Here is an 8,325-nt window from a genome sequence, read left to right on the forward strand (position 1 = left end):
GTTCATTAAATGCAAAGAGATGTGCGTCCTTTCAAATGTCAGAAATCGCTCAAGTATTTTCTCGCAAAGAAAAGGGGTCTTATCTACTTCCCGGTCACTTCAAGTTGAGTCACCAAAAAGTAGGGAGACTATCTATATATGATAAAATTAGTAGACGACAGGTGGATGTTCATTAAGTGAACACATAGAAGTAAGGACACGTAGCAGACGAGCCAGCAAATAACTGATGCTGAATCCAAGTATGTGACTGATGTTGTATAAACCCGAGTGACATCAAGACCAGAGAGAAGAATTTGAAAGCCTATTACCGGTTGAAAAACACAACACTAAAGGAGCAGTGTATGGGCCCCTAAAAGTTACCAAGGATTTAAGGTGTCATGGTGTCAAGGTAAGCTAATGCGTTGGGAGGACCGCGATATGAATTTTTGGACTTGTAATGCATCATGGAGTTAGTAGAATAATTTTTGTAGAAAATGGAAATTCTGCGGTCCATTATACAATCGCGGATCTATTCCGCTGACCGCAGAATCATCGCGGAATAAGTCAGAAGCAACTCAATATTTTAGGGTCATTTTGCGGTCCAATGTGCGATCGCAGATTCGTTTTGCGGACTGCGTATCTGTCGCATAATCAATATGAGAATTTTTGAAGGAAGACTTCGTGACCCAATGTGAGACAGCAGAAATGTTTCGTCGAACGGGGATCAGTCGTTGACCTGACCAGACCCAGTCCACATTTGGAGGACCATTTCGCGATCCACATACTTATTTCTCTGTCCTATTCGCGATCGCAGACCTTACTCAGAGGGTTAAATTTTTGAAAAAAATTTACCTGACCCTATTTTAATAAAAAGACTTAAGGGGGGTCATTTTGAAGGGAGAATCTGAAAATTTAGAGAGAGGGGGAGAAAGCTAGAGAGAGAATGGGAAGCTCTGACACTTCTACACTTCAATTCTTATTCAAAACTAGGGGATTCAAGAGGGTAAACTAACAAGGTCTTCTACTAAAGAGGTAAAATTTTATCCCCTAGCTCACATGCAATGCTTTATAGTGAACTTATGAGTATGATTTTCATATTGGGGCTTATGAGATGGTGATTGGACGCTATAAGCCCTTAATTTTGAAATTTGGGTGTATGTGGAATGGATGATGTGATTCTTGTGGGTTGGAAGTAAATGGATGGGTATGCATATGCCAATGAAGGTTGTTGGGGGTTGTAGGACTATTGTAGGCTGATTATTTGCTTGGGAATCGGTTGAGGGAAAAGGAAATCTATTCTCGAACCTTGTAGTCAAATTCACATATTAGGTATTTGACGAAATGCTTAAAAAACCTATATCATTAGATTCCTCCTAATAATGGTTAAATTGAACTATGTTAATGTATATTGAATTGCTAAGAGTAGTGGAATATCATAGTGATTCTAAGGGAAGTTGAATCGAGGTATATTGGCTAAACTCCCTCCATAGAATTGGATTTCCATGATCTCCTTATGAATTCCATGCACGGTTTGTCCGAGTTCCTATCCTTATTGTGCTAAATCATCACAAATGTTTGATGTATTAAATGTATAGTTACTCAAGTCATGTCTCAATTGCTCTTATTATATCATGCTCTCCCTTGGAAAATAATCCAAGTATGATTGATTTATCAACTAATTATGAACTCAATTCATGATTCCATTGAAATCACTATGCTCTTCCTCGTAAATATTTTCAATGTGTTCTAAGCTCTTACATACTCATGAGTTGGAGCTATTATTTTCTTAATTTTTTATATGTCTTTAATATTTTATGATAATCCATGACAAGTAAAGAAATAAAAGTATGAAATGTGAATGCGGCCATCATGTCAAGAATGAGAATTTATATATTTGACTAAGAGTGCCAATGAAATGAAAGATTTTATAAAAGGCTATGATGTATATATTTCTTCTATATAGAAATATTTTTGGGAGAATTGTTAGATCACTGGGGAAGGGTGGGTTGTATAGGCCTAAGCCCGAAACTACACGTGTTGGTGTAGGAGTTGAGTGAGGGATAAATTCCTGTTATGATATGTTGAGATTATTCCCCTTGATTGGGATGAATGGATATCTAGCAAAGACTATATCGACACACACGACATTATGCTGAGATGACCTAGCCGATCGGGCGGAGATCGGACACTATGTCGCGCCAATGGCGGTATTGTGTTTATATTTAAAACCCGCATACATTGGGGTGAGACGGCCTAGCCGATCGGACGGAGATCGGACTCCATGCCATGTGCACGGTAGTGTGTCGATATCAAAGATCTCCCAACTTAAAATATTAATGCTTACTTGAAGGTTTACTTTGTTTAACTTATCATTTAAATATTATTGAGTTTCTTACTTTTTCCATATTTCTCTCCTCTCTGTTCCATGAGAGGGTATTAGCTTTACATACTAGTACTATTTCATATGTACTAACATCCCGTTTGTTGGGAGCGCTGCATCTTTAATGGATAGAGGTGGTTCCTTAGCAGGCGGCATTGATCAATGATAGCAGCATACCCTCTTTTCAGCTGATTTGGTTAGCCATACTTCATATCGAGGCCTTGTGTCATTTTGATGCCTGTCCATTATATTTTGAGGTATATCCGGGGCCTTGTCAACGGCAAATTCCATATTACTCTCTTGTTTACTTAGAGGCTCCGTAGACGTAATGTGGGTTGTGTTAGTTTGATGGGAACTTTAAAATGCTATTTTGGTCATTAGCTTCCAGTTGTAATCTTTTGGTAATTATCAATGAAGCTCCTTTATGTAATGAAATATGATGTTGTATCCTTTTATCCTCTCTTTGTCTATATCTTGTCATTTATTCTTAAATTATTCAAGGGCAAGGTTGGGTAGTAGGCATCAAGTAGGCTTTCTTGATTGGGACATCTCGGTTGAGCGCCGGTCCCGCTCCTCGAGGCCGGGGCGTGACAAGCAGCCGTTATAAAGAATCTTAGTACACTCAACTGTTATGCAACTATTAAGAGGGACCTTTATTCACATTAAAAAGGAGCTTGATTTGGGGATCTTGTCTCCCTTAATAGAACTATAAATTGAGTAATTTGTACTCATTGTAAGTGCACGAAATACTTGTATGAAAAAACGCTAAACTTATTCTCTTACTCTCTTAACATTATTTTGCCAAGTACTTTGTTCTAGATATTGTTCTTGCTACTAGAGAAGCTCAATTCAAAGCTAGTCTTGTATTTTCTTCAAGTATTCTTAATTAATTTATTTTTTTTCATTGTTACTTTATATTCTTGGATCAATTTAATTCACGTGTCTATAAACCATGTTACAAATTCAACTGTACCATTTTACGGGTAAACACTAATATAAGTTGTGCATTTAACTTGATGCCACATACATTTCCTAATGGATATTTAAAGGTAAATAATCCAGATATCAATACTTGTTTCTAAAAGAAAATTAATTATTCAAGTGAAGTTCAATTACTCTAATGTGATTTTACTATAATATCGGTGAAAACTTTGTAATTCTACTGTTCTAGTGGGCTCTTCCCATGTTTCATTGCAATGGATGGTGTCTTACTTGGGCTTTGGCAGCACAGGGTGGCACAAACATTTGCCTTAGAAATGTCACTGCAGAAGGGATTTTCGACAGCATAGTTCAGCACCAAGTGAATCACATGGCTGGCGCACCTACGGTTTTGAACATGATAATAAATGCACCACAAAGTGTTCAAAGACCACTTCCAAGGACAATAAACGTGATGACAGGCGGTGCACCACCTCCTCCTCAAGTGCTACTCAAGATGAAGGAGCTCAATTTCAATGTTATTCACGGATATGGTCTAACGGAAACCTATGGTCCAGCAACTGTTTGCGCTTGGAAACCTGAATGGAACTTTCTATCACCTGATGAGCAGGCTAAGATCCAGGCTCGTCAAGAGTGAACCATCTTGGAATGGAGGAAGTAGACGTGAAGGATCCCGAATCAATGAAGAGTGTACCCTCAGATGCAAAAACAATGGGTGAGGTGATGATTCGAGGAAACACTGTAATGAACGGTTACTTAAAGGATGTCAAAGCCACAGAAGATGCTTTTAGAGGGGGCTGGTTTCGAAGTGGGGACTTGGCAGTGAAGCACCCTGATGGTTACATAGAATTAAAGGGTCGTTCAAAGGACACCATAATCTCTGGTGGAGAAAACATTAGTACAATCGAAGTGGAGTCTGTAATATTTAGCCATCCAGATGTTCTTGAAGCTGCTGTAGTGGGAAGACCAGATGATCACTGGGGTGAGACACCTTGCGCATTTGTTAAACTGAAGGATGGATGCAATGCCAGTGCTAATGAGATTATCAAGCATTGTCGTGATCGTCTACCACATTACATGGCTCCTAAGGCAGTAATTTTCGAGGATTTGCCAAAAACTTCAACAGGAAAGACTCAAAAATTTGTCCTGAGACAGAGAGCCAAAGCTATGGGAAGTGTTTCGAAAGCTAGCAAACTATAATATACTTTGGTGTTGAAATGGGGCTTGCTTAGTGAAACACACTTTCATTATTGTGCTGAAATACTTATTCCCTTGTTTCTTGTGTTAATTTTTCTGAAGTAAGAAATGTGACAGGATTCCAAAAAAGTTGGTTAAACAAAAATCTTACTTAATTAGTCATATAGATGTATGATTCTCATCGATGATATTAAATGCACCACCAAGTGTCCAAAGACCATTCCCATAAATGCACCACCAAGTGTCCGAAGACGATTCCCGAGGACAGTAAACGTGATGACAAGTGGTGCACCACCTCCTCCTCAAGATGAAAGAGCTCAATTTCAATTAAAGTAGTAATTAACGGATATAGTCCAGCAACTATTTGTGCTTGAAAACCTGAGTGGAACTCCCTTTCACCTGATGAGCAAGCTAAGATTCATGCTCGTCAAAGAGTGAACCATCTTGGCTTGGAGGAAGTAGACGTGAAGGATTTTGACTCAATCAAGTGCGTACCCTCAGATGCAAAAAACAATGGGTGAGTTTATACCAAAATCTTACTTAACTAAAAATATGGACAGATGACTCCCACTAATGATCACTAACCATATAAAATTAAAACGTTGAATTAGCCAAAACAAATTCTCCTTGAAAAGTTGTTTCTTCTCCTTTCATATAATGTCATTCTAGCGAGAGACATAACATAAACTAAGGCGCCAAATTAGAACGTGTTGCCACGTAAGCAATTGGCTCGCGACGTACTTGTTAGGATTTTGCCATCAATTTCTAATATATTAAGACTCTCTTTCTTGAAGGAAGGGACAAAAAGAGTTTTCTTTCATATGTTTTATCTTCTCACAACAACAACAACAACCTCCACAATGTAGTGTTTACGAGAATCATGTTTAGGGGAGATTATTCTCTCAAAAAATTATTTTTTCTTTCTCAAAAACATGTCGATTCAGCGTGCACCAAAAATAATACTCTATAAAAGAAAGCCTGTATCCACCTAATGCAGCCAAAGTCACCAATACTCAACTTGATCTGACGAGAGGCTTCTTTCTCTAATAAACGGACACTACTAACAAATTCCAGATATGAAGAGAGAGTAACACTTTAATTGTCTGATCCACCATCATAGAGCAAAAAGGTGCAAATATATGCACCGACTATATAAAGATTCTTTTATACCATCACGTCAGGATAATTTTCCATATTAAAATGAGTGGATAACTTGGAACAAAGTCAGGGCGCATCCAATACTTCGGTATCAAATTTGTACGCGAAAACCCACAAAAATTCAACACATTACATTTAAAACATAATGGTTAAACTACAATGAGTTCAGTGCTAAAAACTGTAAACATAGAACCCATCAAGTTAAAATCTTGGATCCCCCTCGGGACACTATCACAGTTGAATTATACTAACAGTAAAAAGATAAAATTATAAGTGTATGGTAATTAATTCAGCAAAACATCACATAAAAGTCATTTGCCTCGATCAAAAGTTGCAACTTAAGCATCAAGGGTGGTCGATGAAGTAAGAAGAACCATGAGGTACCAGGTTCAAATTCCAACGGAGGTAAAAAAAATACTATGTGATTTCTTCACATCTGTCTAAGTTTTGGTGGGCAGAATTATCCTTTACATGGAATTAACATGTAACCTATGAAATAATCAAGGGGAGCACAAGCTGACATAAAAAAAAGGATATTGCAACTTAAAGCGGTAAGAATAGTAATTGACAGTAATAGTACCAAATTATATAAGAAATTGATAAGTGCATGGCAGGAGAGAAGAACATACAACATCACCACGAGAAATGCTGAGGTGAGTGAGGGCAGAAGCAAGTCGGAGACACCTTTTGACGGGTCTCTCTCCAAGTAAACCTGACATTTCCATGAAGCTTGTCCCTATCCACCATTGCTGATCTTTGCAAGAAGCTTATGGGACTCAATGGCACGTAGTTTGCTGAGCATTTAACAGTGCCCTCCATTTGCATATATCGGGTCTGCTTCTGCTTCACTCAAAAAAATGAGGCTGGAAGACTGGACGAGGGGGAAGGAGCCTCCACTGTAGCGAGAGTAGGGAGGAATTAGGCGAACTGTTTTTGGTTTCTATCTATTGCCTATTCAATTACAAGATGAGGCATCTAACCTTTTTTTTCAGGCAAGCAACAACTATATACATTCAGTATTTTTGTCTGCTTGACCCGATACATCCCGAAGAAACAGAAATTTAAAAGAGAAATATGACGCGGCTGACTCCATCTGACAGCGCTGCTGAGCCTCCACATGAGACTACTCGGGGCTTCAGTACTTTCATGCAAAAAACAGGAAAAAGAGAAAAACAATTTTTGGTTTTGGAATCCTATGGTTTGGGGAAAAAAACTGCTCCTTCGGTGAAGCAGGGAGCAGGGAATTTAAACAACTTTTTAAGGGGAGAATTTGTTTCAACCAATTCAAGCTTTTCAATTTTTTATGAAAGTGATCATTGATGAGAATCATACAGATGACTAACTAGTTTCTCGCCACATGCGTAAGTTATGTAATACATGATTTTATAAATTTCGAAGATGGCACAAACGAGCTTCAGATTTCAAGTACAGGAGCTCGAAGACATTATTGAGCTCGGGACCAAATCGAACTATGATGAGATGTGATTGAATCAAGCTTAAGGGCCAGAGGCCAACCAATACCGAGCCCAAGTCATTTCCGGACCCCAAGTCAACATCGACCTCGAACCCGCACAGAACTCTAAAGCTGGACGCCGTCCAATATCGACCGATACCGAGTCCAATCAGGGTCGAGCTCACAGACAAGAGCCGCCGCACTAAGAGAGAGAATTTCGACGGGAATTAGGGAAAAGATGATTTATCATGGATTCCCCACTATATATTTTTAATTATATCTAAAGTAGGGTTCCCTCACTATAAAAGGGATGGTTATATTCCTTTAAAAGGGGGAAGAAAGTTTTGGCATACATTGTAACTGAGATATCATATTTTCCTATATTGAAGAGTTATCCTTTTAAACTTCATAAATTGATTCATCTTGCTTAATCCACAAATCATTTTCTTTCCAATTTCGCTTATTTTTTCATTCTTTGCAATCAATATTCGATATTTCCATTTTACTCTTACGATTTGTGTCAAGTTATACCACATATCCTTAGAACTACGTACAAATTCAACTCTCTTCATTTTTCGAGAAAACAATACTATTATTAAATAATACTTATATATATTACAAAATAATACTTATATAAATTATATACACCGTACTGAAAATTCATGGCATCAAGAAATAATATAATTTTGCTTCTGAAGCGGTTTGTTCTAAAGTTTGGTTCTTGAAAGGGTGGCTATTGTTCCAAACAGGTGGCTTTTATCAAATAGACACTAATTGACACTATTTAATTAATTAACTTATTAGGATATACTGTAAACTAATTATTTAAACAATAGGCACATGTTAGTTAGAAAACAGTTTGAACATTAGATACTAATATGAAGGATCACATCTTTTCAAGTAAATTTAGCACTTTTGTGTAAATTTTTCATATGTAAAGTATTTAAATTATTTAAAAGGGTATTTTGATAATTTAACTTTTGACTTAAGGGCATCCTACTTTTAATATAACTAGTTTCTCGGCACGTGCGTTGCACGTGTATACCTGCCGAGCGATGTAGTATACAATTTATGTAAACTTGCTTGTGATGTATTGCACGTGTATGTCTTGTGAATGATCAATGTAGATCGTCGTATTGTAACTTGTTCGTCAAAGTAAAAATGACTGGATAACATTTGAACCTACAAAGATAAAAAATTAATTAGATACATGCGAGTT

At 37.5% G+C, this 8,325-nt stretch overlaps 1 pseudogene; it reads left to right on the top strand.

Annotated features, from left to right (window-relative positions):
* The first annotated feature begins 3,375 nt into the window (after positions 1-3,375).
* Positions 3,376-4,586, top strand: LOC107796805 (butanoate--CoA ligase AAE1-like; annotated as a pseudogene).
* The last annotated feature ends 3,739 nt before the right edge of the window (positions 4,587-8,325 follow it).

This window comes from Nicotiana tabacum, chromosome 23, assembly GCF_000715075.1.
Source record: "Nicotiana tabacum cultivar K326 chromosome 23, ASM71507v2, whole genome shotgun sequence".
Classification (NCBI taxonomy): domain Eukaryota; kingdom Viridiplantae; phylum Streptophyta; class Magnoliopsida; order Solanales; family Solanaceae; genus Nicotiana; species Nicotiana tabacum.